This window comes from Salvia miltiorrhiza, chromosome 3, assembly GCF_028751815.1.
Source record: "Salvia miltiorrhiza cultivar Shanhuang (shh) chromosome 3, IMPLAD_Smil_shh, whole genome shotgun sequence".
Taxonomy (NCBI): Eukaryota; Viridiplantae; Streptophyta; class Magnoliopsida; order Lamiales; family Lamiaceae; genus Salvia; species Salvia miltiorrhiza.
This window is the reverse complement of record NC_080389.1, coordinates 38,928,117-38,949,026: the sequence shown is the minus strand read 5'-3', so window position 1 is coordinate 38,949,026 and position 20,910 is coordinate 38,928,117. Positions and strand designations below refer to the sequence as shown.

The following is a 20,910-nucleotide window of genomic DNA, read 5'->3' as shown; positions in this document are numbered from 1 at the left end:
AGAGTGGTTTGGGCTGAATTTTTGGGCTCTCTTATTGGGCCTAGTTCATTTAATTGATGTTGGGCTTAATATTATTTATGCATTGGGCTTCGAATTTATTCTTTTGGGCTCGAATTAAATTCCTATTGGGCCTTGATTATTTTATTTTAATTGGGCCTTCATAATTATTCTATTAAGTTTAATTAGAGAAATTTTAAGACTTACTAATTATTAATTAGTAAGTGAATTAGATTATTTTAAGATGAGTAGATTATTAAATATTAATAATCCGACCTCATAAGACGAGCTTTATTTCCTTAAATAGGATTAGCATCTCATAATTTAATTAAAGGAATATGAGTCATGCATAATCATTTCACGCATCCTCATTTATTGAGATTTTTCGAGAATTAGAATCTTATTTTATTTTCTCGGATTAAAGGTCAAGCACCAGAGTTAGAGCTAAACCGTGAGTCTGCTATTCAGGTAGGCTTTCTACGTATAAACTAAAATTATATATTAGAATTGTTAAGACTTTATGCTTATGAATTTAAATGATATTGTCAATGCCTAAATGCTTTATGTTTTATTATTAATTGCCTATCTGATGTTAATCGAATTCGGATTCTGGATGGGACCGCAAATCCCTTCGGAATTAGTGTACACCTTGTGATCGTGAGTCATCTAGCGGGTTGGCCGATCATAGTGTCCGTAGAGGGAGGCCTCCCTCTCGGCACGAGTTACTGATATGGTGATTAATGATATAAAATACCTGCGCGGGTTATTGATGAAAGAAATGATATTATGTTTGGTAAATACGAGTCTTTAAAGGAAAACCCTCGTATATTACTACTATTGAAAGGCTTGACAATAAAATATTATGCATGTATGTAAATTTCGGCAAGTGTCCACTAAGTACTTTTGTACTTAGCCCTGCATGTATTTATAAATGTGCAGGTTGAGCTGTGATCGAGGATGTAGTGTGCAAGCGGAGCTTTTGTCGATCTAGGATAATTACCTCAGAGTAGAGTATATGTCTTCATACATATACTCAAATTGTTATTCCGCTGCGAACACTGATTATGTTAAGATATTATGTCATTTGTCAAACAATATGTATTATTTAATAATGTACTAAAACCATTGAGTACCCCGTTTTGGGATAATATTATGTACGGTCCCCTTGTGGCCTTCATTGATATCTAGATATTTCGATTGTTTTCCTTATACAAGTCGAGTCATCAAGAAACCGAATATGCCCCTTTCTTACTCCCGCTCCTAAATCCCCTCCCTTAGTCGCGGTTTCCCCGAATTTGCTATCCTTAGCAAGTGCGGTCGTGACAGCACCGGAATTGAAAGGGTCAGCGACCGCGTGAGGGACGAGTGTCGCGTGGTGAGGGGGAAGGACCGCGTGAGAATTGGGTTGAGTGCGGCTAGGATTAGGTAGAAACAATAGAACTAGGTTTTAATTAGGATGTTAATTAAACAACTAAAATGGGCTTAATTAAGCTCAAAATATTTTGGGTTTGAGCCATTTATAAAGGGATAAATAAAAGTGGAAATGTGGCCACTTCTATTGGGACGAAGGAAGTATCATTTACGAAGTTAAATAATATCATTTATTATTTTTTTGTTTGACATAAAAATAGTGTCATTTTTATATATTGAAAGTGTCATTTACATATATAAAAAGTAGTATTTATTAAAATTATCATTTACATAAAAATAGTATCATTTAATTTAATTAAGAAATAAGTAATATTGTATTGAATATCATTTACCGTAAATAAAAATGTCATTTATCGTGAGTAAAGTGTCATTTGTGTTCATTAAAATTGTTATTTCTAATATATCATTTATTTTTATGCAAAACATCATTTGATTTTATAAAAAACTATCATTACGAAGTATCCTTTGCATACATTAAAAGTGTCATTTGTGAGCATTAAAATAATCATTTATAATACACAAAAAAGTTTTTATTTTTAATTAAATTAAGAAATAAGTTAATATTATGTTGAGTATCATTTATCGTAATAAAAATATCATTTAGTGTGAGTAAAAGTGTAATTTATATATACATTTTTTTTACTAAGAAAATGACAATTTTAATTATATTATATTTTTAATATGAGTAATGGGGGCAGAAGCTTGGGCACATGGCGAATGACTGGAAAGAGTATCTTACGTTGCGTGAGCTTGGAGTGAGGTCGCGATCTGCTCCTCCTCCTGATTACATTGACATTCACTGGTGGCCTCCGGACTTGAATTGGATGAAAGTAAACACGGATGGTTCGGCGCTGGGGGCGCCGGGAAGGATTTTTGCAGGGGGCGTTTTTCGGGATCACCAAGCTGAGGTTCGTGGGTGTTTTCATGTGAAGGGGGGCTCGGGCTTTGCGTTGGAGGCTGAGCTACTCGCGGTTATCAAGGCCATTGCCATTGCGGAGAGTCGAGGGTGGCGCAAACTTTGGTTGGAATCGGACTCGACTTATGTCGTAGATTTGCTTCGTAAGAAATCAATGGAGGTGCCTTGGAGATTTCTGACTAGTTGGAAAGCGACGATTGCTAGTCTCAACAACTTTGAGCTCCGAATTTCCCACATATACAGGGAGGGAAATGCGGCGGCGGATATCATGGCTCATAACTCGCGTCAAGAGGGTTGGTGGCCACATAGCATCGACGCCATTAATTCTGCTGTCATCCGGGATATGGCCTCGCACAGCCACACCAGACGCATTTGATGAGGTCGAGAGCTTGGGTTGCTGGTGCTGGGAACTTGCGGTCTTCTTTGATGGATGAGTTTTTTCGTGTAGTGCGGGCTGTTGGGAGATGGCGGCACATCACTTTGATCGAGCAGATGGTGGGTTTCTTTGCAGCTGTTTTGTCGAACACCTAGGGTGCGGTGGTGGATGGTCTCGGCCTTTTGGGTCGTACACTTGGTGGGCATGTGGTGCTTATTCCTTGTTCTCGGTTGAACTGTTGCTGGTTTCGTGCGGAGGAGGATGGTTGGATAGCGGGCTTTTTCGAGAGTGCACATGGTTGTTTAGTTTTCGGCGACGGCGTCTCACCGGCCGAAACTAGTGACTTTTCTTCCTTTGTTTTTGTTTGTGCGGTAATCTCGGCGACGGAGTATAACCGGCCGATTTTTTACCCCTTTGGTTGGAAGTCGAGTTGCGTGGTTAGCTCACGGCGACGGCGTATTACCGGCTGTGCTGCTTCCGTTCTTTTGTTTTGTTTGTCTGTGCTACCGGCGACGGCGTCTAACCGGCCTTTTGCCCCGGTTTGGTTTTTTTCCTTTCTTTTCTGTGGGATGAGAGCCGGGTTGGTTTGGGGACGATGGATAGGCCGGAGTTCTGGAAACTTACCCTGCCGCTCTCATCCCCTCTTTCTCGGTTGCTTAGACGGGTACTTTTTTTCCTTTTTACGGTTTTTCCCTCTGGTTTTCCGTAAAAAGGTTTTAACGAGGCTCGGCCCTTAGTCTGCTTTTTTGTGCTTTCAAGGGTTTCGTAGGTCTTTTTTTTTATATAATATCGCATTTTATAGTAATGGGGGCAAAAGCTGAAGGCCAAAGGCAAGAGGTGGAAATTTGGAGTTGCGGTCAATGCCCTTGGAGCGTACAGGAGTCCAACTCCAGAAGATAAGCACATCTAAGTTATATTTGTACTTGATCACACCGATGTAAGCTATCAATCACTCCGGCTAGACTTCCAACCTAAAAAACATACACTTTTCTCGTTGGAGGCTAATAGGATTGTAAAATATTCAATGCCCCCGATCGAATCTCCAACAGTGAGAGTGTAATATCTCCAACCCAGTTACTAATAAATATTTAAAAAAACTATCTATATGTTTTTAGTGAATTTCATCTATAAAACAAGATAAAATGCTATTAAAATATAATTTTATACATAATAAGTTAAAAATAACTGAAAAAAGTGATTAGTCACCAAAAAATCATAGTCGACGGCTAGTGCCGTTGGAAAATCATTAGTTGACGAATTTTTTACAGAATATCATATTCTAATATATTAGGAACATATTCAATTTGTTAAAATCGTGTTCTTCATAAGCACGTTTTACCAAAGGGGCTTTAGTGAAAATGCGGTTTTAACTAAAGGACTTATTTGCAAAGTCTGGGAGTTTCTGTTATGGGCAACGGGTTTCCATGGATCTCTTATCAGATTTGGTCCTCACCATTAACAACTGTGATTTAGTTTCTGTTGGCCACATATAGTGTTGGGCGTGCAGATTGTTGAGCTGCTGAAAGTTTTCTTATTCATCTTTGTAAATTGTTTGGAGAGAAAACTAAGAGTGAAAAAATTTGGAGAGGAGAGTGATACACTGTGAGATTCAGTGTGTGTGTTCTTGCCTAATTCTGTAACGATTGATTCTTCTTCTCGATTGAATAAAGTGTTTCCAGTTGACCCCCGTGGATGTAGGTTCATTCGTTAACTGAACCACGTAAATCTTGAGTCGTTTTTTATTTCATTTGTGAATTTTGTTTTCGATTGCATATTCTGGTTTTCGACTGTGGGAAAGAGGTGTTCGGATCAGAATTCTGCAGATTTCACGAATGGCGAAGTACGAGATTGAGAAATTCAATGGAAAAAATGACTTCGGATTATGGCAAATCAAGATGAAGGCCATATTAACCCAGCAGGGGTTGGTTGCTGCATTGAATCCTCAAAAGGCTGAAAGTTGCGGCGAAGAAAGGAAGAAGATTGATAAAATGGACATGCTTGAGAAGGCGCACTCAACCATCATTCTGTGCCTTGGTGATAAGGTCTTAAGAGAAGTGGCTAGAGAAAAGAGTGCGGCAGATGTGTGGAAGAAATTGGAGGATTTGTATCTGCAGAAGTCTTTAGCAAGCATATTATATCTCAAGCAGAGATTATTTTCATTCAATATTTTGGATGAAAAGGAAAAATCTGATCAATTGGATGATTTTAACAAGATCTTGGATGATCTAGAGAGTGTTGATGCAAAAAATTGATCAGGAAGACAAAGCTATAATTCTCCTCAATGCTCTTCCAAAGTCCCTCGAGAATTTCAAAGACACAATGTTGTATGGTAGACCACTAGCATTGATGCAGATGAAGTGATAAAAGCTTTGAAATCAAAGGAGCAGCAAAAGATTTTTGACAACAAACAAGAGACTGTTGCAGAAGGACTGAATGTCAAAAGCAAGCCCAAGAAGAAACAAAAGAAATCAAATACAGATCACTAGAAGGATGGTCGGAATAAATCAAAAGATGTAGAGGAGACCAGGAAGTGCCATTATTGTAAAAAGGCAGGTCACTTGAAGAAAAATTAATTTTCATGGACAAGAAAGCAAAAGAAGACTGGCCAAAACCATGAATCAACAGAAGTCACCGAACACATTGAGGATGCTAAAATGCTTAATGTTGTCAGTCATGAACCAGAGAATAAATGGATCATGGACTCAGCATGTTCATTCCATATGTATCCACATAAGGAATGGTTTCTTGATCTTAAAGATCAGAGTTCTGGATCTTTGATGCTGGGAAATGAGCAATTATGCCCTGTGAAGGGGATAGGCAACATAAAGCTCAGAATGTATGATGGAGTGATCAGAGTTCTGCAGGGAGTCAGGTACATTCCTTCACTAAAAAGGAATTTGGTTTCTTTGGGAATGTTATAAACTAAAGGATGTGAGTTTAGATATGAAAATGGAGAGCTGTTGGTTACTAAGAATTCTGTTACTGTGATGAAAGGATTAAGACAAAATAAGCTCTATTATCTTGATGTTATAACTATGATAGGTGAGGCAGAAGTTAATACCTCTGATGAGTCAATGTTATGGCATTCAAGGCTTGGTCATGTGGGTGAAAAAGGGTTAAATGAGCTACTTAAGCAAGTTATTCTGAAACATTCTTCAAGTTTCAAGGTGGAGACTTGTGAGGAGTGTATACTTGCCAAAAGCAAGAAGCTCCATTTTCCAATAGGAAAAATGACATGTAATTCCCCACTCGAGTATGTTCATTGTGATATCTGGGGGAAAGCTAGAACTAAAACCATGGGTGGTGGCAGATATTATTTTTCTTTAGTAGATCATTATTCAAGGAAGCTTTGGATCTATATACTAAAGAATAAATCTCTGACACTTTCAAAGCTTTTGAGGAATGGTACAAAGAAGTGCAGAATGAAACTGGTTTGAAATTGAAGTACTTTAAGGACTGACAACGGATTAGAGTTCTTATCAGCTGAATTCCATCAGTTTTGCAAAGCAAAGGGCATCAAATGACACAAGAATGTCCCAGGGAATCCTCAACAGAATGGATTAATAGAAAGAATGAATAGAACTATTCTAGAAAGAGTGAGAGCCATGCTAGCTGAAAGTGGGTTTCCCAAGAAATTTTGGGGAGAAGCAGTTGTCACAGCTTGTCATCTTATCAACAAAAGTCCCTCCTCTGCAATAAACTTCAAAACTCCAGATGAGATGTGGAGTGGAAAAGTCTCAGATTACTCATATCTAAGAAGGTTTGGATGCCAAGCATATGCACACATTAAACAGGATAAACTTGACCCAAGAGCTTTAAAGTGCGTATTCTTGGGATATCCAAAAAGTGTTAAAGGTTATAAGTTTTGGTGCACTGAGCCAGGAAATCAAAAACCTATCATCAGTAGGGATGTCATATTCAGAGAAGACATAATGCCTTTTAGAGACAAGGTTGAAGAAAGATCTGCTGAAAATGAGAGTGTTCCACTGCGGGTGGAGCCTCATGTCCAGGAGTATACTGACAATACACCATCTGATGAAGTACATGAGAATCAGGAACCTGAAGATGAGCTCAACAACTACCTTCTAGCAAGAGATAGAGTAAGAAGAGCAGTACACCCTCCTGACAGATACGGGCATGCAGATCTTATTGCATATGCTCTTGCCACGGCTGAAGAGATTGACTTCAGTGAGCCTAAGAACTACAAAGAGGCTATAACCTGTAAAGAAAATGAGCAGTGGATTCAAGCCATGAAGGAAGAATTGGATTCTCTTTTGAGGAATGAGACTTGGATTCTGGTAGATGCACCCAAGAAACACAAATGTGTGAGTTGTAAATGGATATTCAAGAAGAAGATTGAAGTTGATGGAACAATAAGGTTCAAGGCAAGGTTGGTGGCAAAGGGTTTTACTTAGAAGCAGGGGATTGATTTCAATGAGGTGTTTTTCCCTGTGGTTAAGCATTGTTCCATCATGTTACTGTTAGCCATTGTGATACAACAAGGTTTACAGCTTCATCAACTTGATGTGAAGACTACATTCCTGCATGGAGACCTCAAAGAGAACATTTATATGTATCAGTCTGAGGGTTCTATGTTGCCTGGAAGTGAGAAAAAGGTATGCTTGTTAAAAAAGTCATTATATGGACTGAAACAAAGCTCTAGGCAATGGTATCTCAAGTTTGATAATCATATGACAGATATTGGATTCAGTAGGTCCAATTATGATAATTGTGTCTATATCAAAAAAGGAAAGGATGGAGCAGCGACTTACTTGCTACTTTATGTTGATGACATGCTTGTAGCAAGCAAGGATATCTCTGAAATTGAGAAGCTCAAAGAAGATTTGAGGCAGAAATTTGAGATGAAGTACTTGGGGAGTGTAAAGAGGATCTTAGGAATGGATTTGATCAGAATTAAAGAGTGCAATCAGTTGTGGTTGGTTCAGCATGACTATATCCAAAAGGTTCTTAAGAAGTTCAATATATTTGATTCAAATGGGGAGTCAACACACCCTTGGGACAACAGTTCAAACTGTCAAAGTCTCAGGAACCAAAGTCTGAAGCAAATAAAGCTTATATGGAGAAAATTCCATATGCAAGTATTGTTGGTAGTATCATGTATACCATGATATGTACCAGACCAGATATAGCACATGCTATTATTCTCACTAGCATATTCTTCTCAAATCTAGGAAGAGAGCATTGGTCAGGGTTGAAATGGATTCTCAGATATTTGAAGGAAAATCAGAGGTTTGGTATTCTATTTGAGAAAAATGAGTCAAATGACAAAGAAGTTCTGCTTGGATATGTTGATTCTGATTTTGCTGCCAATGTTTATACTAGGAAGTCTCAATATGCATACATATTTACTCTATATGGTGCTGCAATAAGCTGGAAGTTTGCCTTGCAATCAGTGGTTGCCCTGTCTACCACTGAGGCATAATATATGGCTTTGACAGAGGCCATTAAAGAAGCCATCTAGTTGAAAGGTATACTTTCTGAGTTTGGGATTAAACAAAAATGTGTGACTGTTAGGTGTGATAGCCAAAGTGCTATTCACTTGGTCAAGCACCAGGTTTTTCATGAAAGAAGTAAACATATTGATGTTAGGCTTCATTTCATAAGGGATATAGTAAATAAAGGTATGGTAGGAGAATGCTACAGATATGCTAACAAATGCATTGCCATCAGCTAAGTTCAGGCATTGTTTGAAGTTAGTTCAGTTGTTTGAAATGCAGTAAGCAAGGTGGATGCCCTGTGGTGGGGCTGATTTGGTGGAAAGCTGGTGTTGTGAGTGCTTATTCAATCAAGGTGGAGAATTGTTAAAATCATGTTCTTCATAAGCACGTTTTACCAAAGGGGCTTTAGTGAAAATGCGGTTTTAACTAAAGGACTTATTTGCAAAGTCTGGGAGTTTCTGTTATGGGCAGCGGGTTTCCATGGATTTCTTATCAGATTTGGTCCTCACCATTAATAACTATGATTTAGTTCCTATTGGCCACATATAGTGTTGGGCGTGCAGATTGTTGAGCTGCTCAAAGTTTTCTTATTCATCTTTGTAATTGTTTGGAGAGAAAACTAATTAAGAGTGAAAAGATGAGGAGAGAAAAGTGATATACTGTGAGATTTAGTGTGTGTGTTCTTGCCTAATTCTGTAGCGATTGATTCTTCTTCTCGATTGAATAAAGTGTTTCCAGTTGACCCCCGTGGATGTAGGTTCATTCGTGAACTGAATCACGTAAATCTTGAGTCGTTTTTTGTTGCATTTGTGAATTTTGTTTTCGACTGCATATTCTGGTTTCCAGCTGCCGCATAATCTTGATTAAGATTAAGACAATGTATTCCTAAAATGCTCGAAAATTTAAATAATGCATTTATTTCATAATTAAATTTGGGTTAATTGCATATAATATCAAGAATTTTGCCCGAAATTCATTTTCCCCACGATCTTTAAAAATTCTATTTTTCAACAAATACTTAGACATTTGTTCAATTTTCCCACGATTTTTTTTCCGATGATCGAAAAAATGACATAGCAGTGACGTGGATTTACTTTTACACGTAACACTGACGTGGAATATATATGAATTTTAAATTACACATAATTATTAAATCATAATAAAAAAGTCCTAATTTCTCATTTTTATCGGGCAAAAGGAAATCAAAGATTGCTTTTAGCGCTAGAAAAAAATAATGATTGTTTTCCTTTCCACCACCTCTGTGAAGGGTTCCTCTCCAATCTAGTGTGGAAGCCTTCGTGTCAAGGTGTAACACCCCGTACTTTTTCTTATTAGCAATAGTGTCGAGACACTACTGATCGTATTTCGGTAGTGAGATATATTAGATTTTTTATTATTCTAGATGAAACAGAGTTTCTTTATAGATAGAAATATAAGTTGTTAGAACTAATGACGGAGTTAGAAATTGAATAGCTTTGAGAAAACAAGTTGAGTTAGAGATGCTGATTGAAATTGAGAAGAGATATATTTTATTTCCGATAGCGGATATAGAACTATCGGTGAGACTGACTGTCCTATTATGTTAATAGGAACAACGAGTTAGAAATAGAGTTGAGGAAAAAGAGTGAGAACCCCCGTAGAGAAGAGTCGATTTGAGAGATGATTCGTTTGTCTATGAATGTCGATTGTTTTTTACATGACGTTATGTGAGACTATTTGTTTGACCGATTATGTGGCTTTTTGTTACGTGTGCATTTATGATTGAGTGATTATGATTTTTCTTGAGGATGATAGCACGTGAGTTTTATTTTGAGATTTTTAAACAACGAGATTTACTTTCATTGAGAAAAGTGAAGTGCCGATTTATAAAGAAATTTTCTAACAATATGTTTCAAATTTATTATTTATTTTTCCAGAGATGATGTTAAAAAAAATTGATTGAGTGATTGCACATTTGCACTAATGATTAGTGTTATTATTTTTATCTTTGGCCACATAAGTACATATATTATAGTCTTTACTTTAATTAATGAGTAATATTACATGATTAAAAGTTACTACACACTACCACTCTCACACTTAATATTTTATTTCATAAGGCATGTGCCTAATTAGCCAAGTGGGCAAGTGGATTAAGTGTAGAGATTTTGGGAGACAAGCAATTAATGAAGAAGATTTCATTTGATCTTAAGGATCAAAGTGTATCAAAACAAAACAAAATTTTCTCTCATCTCTCACCCTCAACCTCTCGCCCCTCTCTCTTTCTCTCTCCCTCATCTCTCTTTCCTCCATGAACCTCCATTAGAGAGACCTTCCAAGCTTCCCAAAATCACATCTATGGCATAATCCTTCACTAAATCAAGCCCTAAACACTTTCTACACTTGATTTCAAAGAGATTTTAGAAGGTTTGAGCTTGAAGTTTAGAGAGAATAAATTCTACTTTTCCTTAAAAAATTTGAGTAAGTGTTAGATATCTCTAGATCTAACCATATTTGAGTTAGATATGTGTATTTATGCATGATTGAAGCAAGAAAAACACCCCCTCTCTTTTTCCCCTAATTTTCGAAAATCAAGAGGGTTTCCCCTTCAAAAAAAATTCTTATTCTTTTCTTAAATTAAGATGAGATTTATGCTTACCAAGGTGATTTAAGATGATTGCTATGTGTGTTGAAAAGCTATGTCATGTGATGCAAATTTTCACTTAGGTTAGTTTACCTAAATTTGGGATAATTTGATTTTATGGCTTAAGTGATGAATTGATGATTGATAATTGCTATCAAGGATATTAATACGATATTAGATGGATTGGATTGATGATTGAGATGGATGGATGGATGGAACTTGATGTGAGTTAGTTTGTTAGAAATTAGGGATATTTGGTTATGAGCTTCATTATATAAATTGATGATTTATATATGCTATTGAGATGTCTAATATGATGAATTATGAGTGAGATTGAAGATTGTAAGTGATTTGCAAATTTTGGTGAGAGTTAGTTTGATGTGATTTGGGTAAAACTTATTCTATGATTTAATTGATTAATTGATTGGTTAATAATGCAATTAGGTGATTCAATTTGATTAATCAAAGGTTGGATTAATGATTTATGCATGTTTATACATTTTCAAAAAATTTAGTTTGATATAAATTAAGGCTTTTTGATTTATGTGTTAATTATGCAAATTGGCTAAGTTTAATTGTTATTAAGCATGATAGAAATGATAATTAGGGATCATTTTTGTTAATTGTTAAGAATAACTAAAATTGGTTAAGTTTAGTTTACTAATAATTGAGAACTTTTGATTAATGAGATAAATACTTGAATTGATGATGTTTATGTGTTAGTTAGACTACTAGCAAGGAGAAAGCCGAATGAATCAAATACTCGAAATGAATCATCCCCAAAATGTGACATGCTTGACGAGTATAAAGGGAAGTCGATGTTTGATTTTTCTTATGTTATATGATTATGTATTTATGTTCTTGAGTGTTATAAGAGCTTGATATGAATTTTTAATGAGTTTTCATCAAAGAAGTCCGGAGTTTCGGCACAATTGTTTTATGTTCAAGTTTGGAGTCATTTTATGACCTTTTCTACCTACTGTTTCGTTGGGTTATTGATACCCAAAGACCATGAAAATTTTATGGTAAGTATATATGAGAATCTTTAACATACCGGTAAAATTTCAAGTCATTTTGACCTCGTTTACTATTTTTCTAAAATATAAAACCCCAACTGCAATATTCTACCGAAAATGTCGAAGAGCAGCCGAGAGTCACCTTTTTCAGTAGCTTCCCCTAACGTTTTGATTTCCAAAGTTTTATGGTGAAGAAATTAGTGTGTTAGCTAACAACCCACCAAATTTCAAACCTTTTCGGAAACTCTTACTATTTTTCAAAAATCGAAACGTGCGATTGCTCAAAACGGCCGAATGTGGTAGACTGTAGGAGAACAGCCATATCTTTTGAACTACTTGGATTTTTTCATCCTACTTTTTTTTAAAATAAAACTAGACCCAAAGAGGTTTCCAATGATATAAGTCTCGACCGCAGTGGAGTTCCGAAGTGAAACCGGTTAAGTTTTTAATTTGAGAAAATGCAGAATGATGTTTGTATGTGATATGTATATGTGTTTCTATGTGCCTTATGTGTCTATGTATGTCTATGTGCTTGATTGTTATTAGTCTAGCCCTACTTGAGTGACAAGTCAAGAGTAAGATTTGTGATTTCTTAGGATATATGTATATACTGAGGAGATTGAGATAGTTGGAGTATATAGAAGATGAGTGATGGGATAACATTGAGATAGGAATGATATACATAGTGAGGGAGTTCCTGACTAGTTTTATTTATCTTATCTCATGAACCACTCCGACGTTGTGACATCTGAAGATACGAGCAGAGGACGAAAGTAAGATCGCCCAAGTACTACGAGAGTAAGCTAAGTTTGTCAGGTGGGCATTATTTTGAGTATACATATTATACGAGCTTTCTCAAATGATATGATATTTATGATTATGATTTGAGTTAATGTTATGCTTGAAACTAATTGACTTGCCGAGTTTTGTTGTTAATGATTTGTGTGTTACCCTCTACTGATGAGACGAATTCGGTCCTGCCACAAACGAGATTTTGTGCACAGAGGTGACTGTGAGCTGTCTATCGGGTCGGCCGATCACGGTACTTGAGAGGGAGGCCTACTTCTCAATACCTTTAATGATGAGTTGTAAATGTGGTACATACATGCTAAGTATTTTGACTGCAGTCGCTTATTTATGATGCTTATGATTTACAACTACTTACACAGGTTCTTTCCAACTAAATCCATGTTTATTGCTTATGTGGCAAGTTCAATTTATAGCTCTAAGAGCAAGCTTTTATTTATTTTTCGGCATATGTCCACTGAGTACTTTGTACTTTGTACTCAGCCCTGCATGTATTTCTAAATGTGCAGGATTAGCGAGAAGAGAAAAGATCGGTCTGGTGCTGGCAGGGACTTATTTTGGACGACATTGTTTCTTTTACCATATCTCTACTTCATACGGTAGCCTTTTGACGTTGGATGTTTATATTTTGAACTTAATCAGGAAATACACTCTCGGCTATATGTCTTCATACATATAGTCTGATCACGTTTTGCTGCGAGACTCTGTAAATTATAAACCTTTGTAAATTTTTAACTATGTTCGCTTTGTAAACTTTGTCGAGAATCCCTGTACTTTTGAACTTATGAAGCCGATAATATTTGTGTCTTTGAGATGATGTTATTGTTGTTCATCTTTGCATGTTTTGTTGTGAGCTTTCGCTTGTTGTTTGATCTAGTTCTTCCTTCTTTACTTCATTATTTTATTTAGTCGTATCGATACCTGGTCTACGCTATCACTGGCTAGACGTCGGGCTGCGACACGAGGTCTTCCAAACCAGTGGCGCCGATTACTGGTTGATTGATGACGCCGATTGCTTCGTGTTTCCAGTCTTCCAAACCAATGCGCCGATTGCTGGCACCGATTGTTCGCGCCGATGCTTCACCCATTAGTGGCGCTGATTGCTGAAATGAAGATTTTAATGTTTAAACTGAAACGCATCGTTTAATTTATTGGAATGACGTGTGCCGGCGAGCCACATCAGTGCTACATCGATTCCGATTTAAGGGTAAAAAAAATTGTGGGGAAATTGAACAAATGTCAAGTATTTGATTAAAAATGAAATTTTTAAAGATCGTGGGGAAAATGAATTTCGAGCAAAGTTCGTGATATTATATGCAATTAACTCATTTAATATTTTAGGAACATGTTCAATGCATTTATTTTAATTAATAATAAAATATAAACAAACATACCGAGTTATAAACAATAACCTTTTAGGAAGAATATGAGAGAATTACATTTTCCATATGAAATTGAAGAGACAAATTGCTCCACTTCTCACATAAAAGGATTTTTGAAAATTTTAAGGTTTTTATTATTCAATTTGTTCTGGTCTTTGTCTTCTTGTTGACGTTGTTTGTTTTTTCTGCGTTTGTGAGCCGGGATTATTTAGGGGTGATGGTGAGGCCGGAACTTCTGAAATAATCCTAACTCCGCTTATGAACGTTGGGTCCTTTAGACGAGCACTCTTTTTCCTCTTTAAGGTTTCCCTTGTTGGGTTTTACTTAAAGAGGTTTTAATGAGGCTCGGCCCTTAGTCTGCTCTCTTGTGCTTTCAAGGGTTCTTTCTAAGTTTTTTCTTCTTTCTCCTTTTAATAAAATTCTAATTTAATTATTCAATTTGTTCTCTCAAATCACGTAAATATAAGTTTTTGAGTTTGTGTTTCTCATTCCCAAATACCTCCTTGTATAGGACTCAAGTCTAATTTTTTAATACAAATTCATGTGAAATTTAATGTTCATGTAGTACGCATCCACCTAATTTGGGAGTGAGTTGAATACCCATATGTATTACCTTTTTCTAAAAAAATGCTTTTACAGTAGTGCAGATGACAATTTTAATAACAAAATAAAAGAAAATTAATTAAAAATAAATTATATTAATTATAAATAATCCATGAAATAGATATTTAATAAATTAAAAATAAGTTTTACACGTTCATGGGTTTCACTTTTTCAACTTTTACCTAAGTACTTCCTCCGTCCCATGAAGCGTGACCCATTTCTTTTCGGTACGGAAATTAAGAAATTGGTATTTTATGTGTTAAGTGTGGTAGGTGAAAAAGTGAAAAAGTGAAAAGGTGAATAAAGGGTAAATTTTTTACTATTTTTAGAAACAGGTCAAACTTCGTGGGACAACCCAAAAAAGAAAGTGGGTCACGCTTCGCGGGACGGAGGGAGTACCATTTTCTCTACATTTACGGTTTACCCATCAACCCACATTCCTTCTACCTCATTTCTACCCTCCACATCACCCCCATCTCATCCTCCTCCCCCAACTAAAAGATGCCCTTAAACAAAGAACTTAGCTAAGATAATTAGAAATTAAAGAGTATGCTATTAGATTTGAAAAGATGAAATGATCCCAGAAACACTATTCTCCCACGTACATTAATCATTACCATCAACACAATCATAAGAGTATATCATTTATTCATTTTACCCTAAAAAATATTTAGTACTACCTTAAAAGGCTTGTTTACTTCTGATTATCTATAATTTAGTGGATATGGATAATTCTAATTAATAATGATCCCATAAACAATACATTCGTGTGGCCATTTTGAAGAATGAAACACAAATTTTGGCCACTGATTTGAAAAACACAAAATCTGACCATTTTTTTTACATTTTAGGACTATTTTACCCTTAATTAGGCAGGATCGGATTCGGGTTTGCGCGCGGGTTAGGCAGATCAATGCCAAAAGTACCAACCGAAAAAAAAATCTAAAAAAATTGGTACTTTTGGCACCATTAATGCCAATAGTGCGATGCACGAATTGTACTAGTAACCACTTGACACTATTATTAGTGCCAATAGTTCCATGCACGAATGGTACTAGTGATCATAATAGTGTCACTAGTGTCATATACTTGTATGTGCTGATACACTGTCTTGTCTTATATAGATGAGTGCAATTATACGGTCATTTTGAACACTTCCCCGTAGGGTTTAGATTATCATTTAGGATTTTGATTCCCCATTTAGGGTTTAGATTAATAATTCAGAGTTTAGATTCTCTATTTAGGGTGTTGGACGAATGATACTTATGGTCATATTAGTGTCATATACTCTCTCTTATGATTACCAACATCATTCGTACATGGTACTATTGGCACTAATAGTGCCAAAAGTATCAATTTACTTAGATTTTTTTTTTCCGTTTGCACTTTTGCACGTAAATTCGAATCCGATCCGTCTTAATTAAAGGCAAAACAGTCTTAAAATGTGAAAAATTGTCAAAATTTGTATTTTTTAAATTGGTGATCAAATATTATATTTTACTGTTCAAAATAACTATCTCAAAATGGTACTCTAACACGAACAAGTTCAAACGTGTAGGCCGGATGCCATCAAAATCGAGATGAAACCCCACCAACATGCAAGCACATATATAAATATATTGGATAGGATATTATAAGGGGAAAAAAAAAACCTTATCTTAGGAATCAATTTGAATCATTAATCTTCATATAATTTTATTATTACAGTAGATGCATTATTGTAATATGTAAAGTGTTTTATCATAAAATATACATTATTCTAATTAATATATATACAAATGCATTATTCAACATACAAATCAATCATGATCATCCATTAAGTTAAAATATATAGATCAAATTAACTTCTAATTCCTAAAGATAATTCATACGATCGAGATAAATATGAGCACCCACGAGAATAGTTTTTGATTAAGTTATTGGAGTGATGGGGTGGATAAGATAGAGTAGAGAGAGATATTCAAATGTAGTAATGATGGCTAATAATTAGTGGTTGGGTTGAAGAAGATGGAGATAGCGACAGTGACACACCGTGTGGCGGAGGAGTTGACACATCCTCCGCATGCGGCGACTCTTAGTGGTGGCGCAGCCAACTTGGCCCCCTTATCCTTAACACCGCTCTAGCTCTTATATTGATTCACGGCACCCCACCCCCAACTAATTCAATCTTTATCTATTTCATTTCACGATATTTGATTCATCAAATCCTCATCCAAACACTATTCCAATGGATACCACACCATAAAAATCGAACGCAAAATAAGGGCTAGCTAGCCCGGTTTTACGAATGACCTTATTGATGGAGTTTAGATCATATATGATGTATGTGAGAATTGTATTGGGTTGTGACGGCTAGTAAGGATCAAATTTTTTTGGGTTATAGATTCTCAATCTCAGCTAGTCGAACCAATCGAGCTCGAAAATTTCTTTTAAAAAATTAATACATATATAAATAAATAATATTCAATTTCAATGTAACATTTATATAATAACTACTAATATGCAACTCTTAGAAGGACAAAGATGCACATATTTTTCTTACATGATTATCGTTTTTTATTTTTATATCTAAATATTTATATTAAGTATAAGATGATATAGATCTGAAATGATGAGTATAACCTTTAAATATTAAATCAAAATACATTTCACAAATCTTTAGAAAAAAAGACTTATTATGCTAATTTTTATAAGTAAAGTAATTAAGTTGAAAAATAAAATAATGAGAAAAATTACATATAATCGGACGAACACATTACTTTTTGGTCAGCCATATAAAACTTGAACTATTTTCAATTCTAATCTTCTTGATTTGTCGGTCTATTCGAGTCAGCTCAATGATAATAGATCATATATTCAAATTTTATTAATATTTTTTTTTTAAATCAGGATATTCACGTATCTAAGTTATCTTTTACTGCAATCATGATGTAATCTTATAAATTATAGATTCGATCCCCTTAAAAAAGAACAAAAAGAAAAAGAATAATGCTAGACACACATAATATGTGCACACATAATACCCTTAAAATTTTATTACCTAAATTAAATTATAATCATGACTAAATTACCCTTAATTTATATGAGAAAGTTTTTACAGATTTTATTTCTTTTTTCAACTTTGATAATTTTGGAAAGTTATTGATTTATTTCCTAAAATATGGCCACCTTTTTTTGTAAATGATATGTAACAATATTGTTAATTTTTTTTCAAATTGGAAAGTTTTTAAAGATTTATTTTTTATATTTATCTATAAAGATTAATCATTAAAAATAAACCTTCCTTAATTTAAGCTTTGTAAATAAATGCCCTAGAAGTAAACGCACTAGGTATATGGTCACCTTTTTCTTTTCTTTTCTTTTTTTCATTTTATTTTGGACTCTAACTAGATTTTTTCTTTATCTTTTTTTGAAATATGGCCACTTTTGTTTGCAAATGATGTGTATTAATATTATTATTTTTTCTTTATTTTATTTAATATTATCATTTGGACTCTAACTATTAATTTTTTCTTTCTTTTTTTATTTTATTTTTAAATATGACCACTTTTTTAAAAATGATACTGTATAAATATTATTAATTCTTTCTTTATTTTATTTAACATACAATTTTATACGGTCAGTTTATTTTGTCATCTGTTTTTTTAAAAAAAATTCTCCACTTTTTTTTGGAAAATGATATAGTATGTATCAATATTATTAATTTTTTCTTTATTTTATTTGACATACAATTTTATATGGTCACTTTATTTTGTCATCTAACTATTATTATTTTTATTTTAAATATGGTCACTTTGTTTTGGAAATGATATGTAATACTTTATAATATAATGTAATATCTAATTGATGAGGAGTAATATATGCAGAGTAAGGGAATGGGCTTTATCAGAGGAACGGACCTCGCCAGAGGAACGGACTTTGCCAGAGGAACGAGTGTCGTCAGAGAAATGAGCCTTACCAGAGAAATGGCTTCCGTCAGAAAAAGCCATACCCGCCAGAGAAATGGCCTCTGCCAGAGAAGCCACACCCGCCAGAGAAATCACCGAAAGAGCGGAGAAGTCTCTCGCTTGGAAGCAAATTTACTACTATGCCCTCGACCATGCGAGGCGCATGTTTCAGCACCGAATTTACTATTTTGCCCTTAGCTTGTAATCTATAAATAGCCATGCATACACCATTTGTAATTTACGCTTACTTCACTTGCAATACTACAGCAACCTCTCAACTTTGCTTTTCTCTCTTTTCTAAAGAAAACTAGGTATAATTCGTAATTCTATAACAAATCACCGATTAAATCTGTATCCGTTCGATTATACTTCACCACTAATAATATAGGACATTCCTTAATTGCTTTTTCAAGAATATCTTATAATTTAATTTTATGAAAATAATTGATCAATGTACTCCACATATGACATTACTTTCATAGATATAATCATTTATTTTTTCACACACACACACACACACACACACACACACATATATATATATATATATATATATATTGTAATGCCCCGCTCTTTTAATTACATATTAGAATAAATAGTTGCATTAATTACGATATTTCTTTTGCATATTTAATTATTACTTGAGATTATTATAGTGATTCCGATATTTAATTATTATTTCTTTTAATTACATATTAGAATTATTCTTTATTTATATTAGATAAATAAATGAATGGGATTTCCTACATCCTCAAAGGTACATGAAGTACTTCGATAAAGGAAGAACGATTGTATATGAGTTAGATACAGTCGTTTAAGGAAATATAGGTAGTTAGATAAAGGAGTGAATAGTGATTCACTGCATTTGTTGTTATCTTTTCTATTATTCACTCGATTGTATTGAATTGTAGATGCATATGACAACGAATGACACTATTCCAAAATAATTATAGTCATTCATTTTTTTTTTCTAATTTTTTATTTATTTTCCCTAATTTGTTATGATTTTTTCGTTAATATATACCTTTATAAAATAATTAATCAAAGAAAGTAGTTAAGAGTACTGTGTTATCATTTGAACTATTATTACAGTACTTTCATATTTTATATTTTATATTCACTAATTCATTATAATATAATGTCCTATATTATAATTCCATTGAGCAATCGATCGATGTGCTCAAAGTAAGACATTATTTTATAATTTTACTCATTTATTTCTATTATTTCAATTTCACTAATTTATTATATATTATTGGATAGTATATTTCTATTGAGTTGTCCATCAATGTGCTCATATTGTCATTCACTTTTATTTTCTAATTTTTATTTCTACTTCCCTAATTTGCTATGATTTTTTCGTTAAGCTATTCCAAAAATTATATACTTTAAATATATAGCTAATTATTCATCTTTAAATTAATATTAATACAAAATCTAGTTTTGCAATTTAAAAAAGAAAATAAAGAGTCCTAAAGTGGATTAATCGCATTCTTCTTAATGGCATAATAGTTATCGTAAAAACAAATATGCAAATAAAAACAATAAAATTGATATCTTATAAAAATATATAAATATATCATTATTATAGAAAATAAGAAATAAAAAAATAAATAAGAAAATCGAAAACTTCAAATTTATGAGAATGGAGTTTTTATGATGATGGAGTTTGATAACGATTTGATAAACAAATTATGCTAGTTATAACAGTGATTCTATTTTAGCTATATAATCATGTTGAATAGTTAAACATTAATTGCACCTAAAAAAGTATAGTTAAACAATTTGTGGGATTGATTGATATAATTGAAGAAAGTAAGGTTTAAATTATTATGGAAAGATTATGGGTAATCTTTTCCTTTATAGTATCATGGATATTCATGTAAAACATAAATTCAAATAAATAAAATTAATTTTTTTAGAGTTTGAAAATATATAAAATGACCAAAAAGTCCAATTATGTGCGCACATATTATGTGTGTTTAGCAGCAAAGAAAAAATAGATTTCGATATCTAAGTAAATTAAATACCGAAAGTCTGAAGCTTGTAGTGCAACTTTAACCGCTTATAAGCTTACTCAATTTACATCAAATTTGTAAAGATAGAACACTCTGAAAATTCCACTTTCCACTTTCCACTTTCCACAATTCTTGTCTGACATTGTTTTTGTTGATTAATGAAAGTGTCTTTTTTCCATATCATTTTCTATTTGATTTGTCCATAGAACTGATAATGATGATAAGATGCTACATGATTCAAACATGATAATGGGGCGGACGAATTTAAAATTTCTTAGACAAATATTATATAATTGGATATTTTTATCTTAATAATAATATTTTTCTAATCTCAC

The 20,910-nt window shown here is 33.9% G+C and overlaps 1 long non-coding RNA gene across 1 annotated transcript; it reads left to right on the top strand.

Moving 5' to 3' along the window:
- Nucleotides 1-10,256: 10,256 nt before the first annotated feature.
- LOC131016629 (uncharacterized) lies at nt 10,257-13,442 on the top strand. Its single transcript, XR_009099143.1, has 2 exons — nt 10,257-10,639; nt 12,573-13,442. It is a non-coding gene; the product is annotated as an uncharacterized LOC131016629 (long non-coding RNA).
- The last annotated feature ends 7,468 nt before the right edge of the window (nt 13,443-20,910 follow it).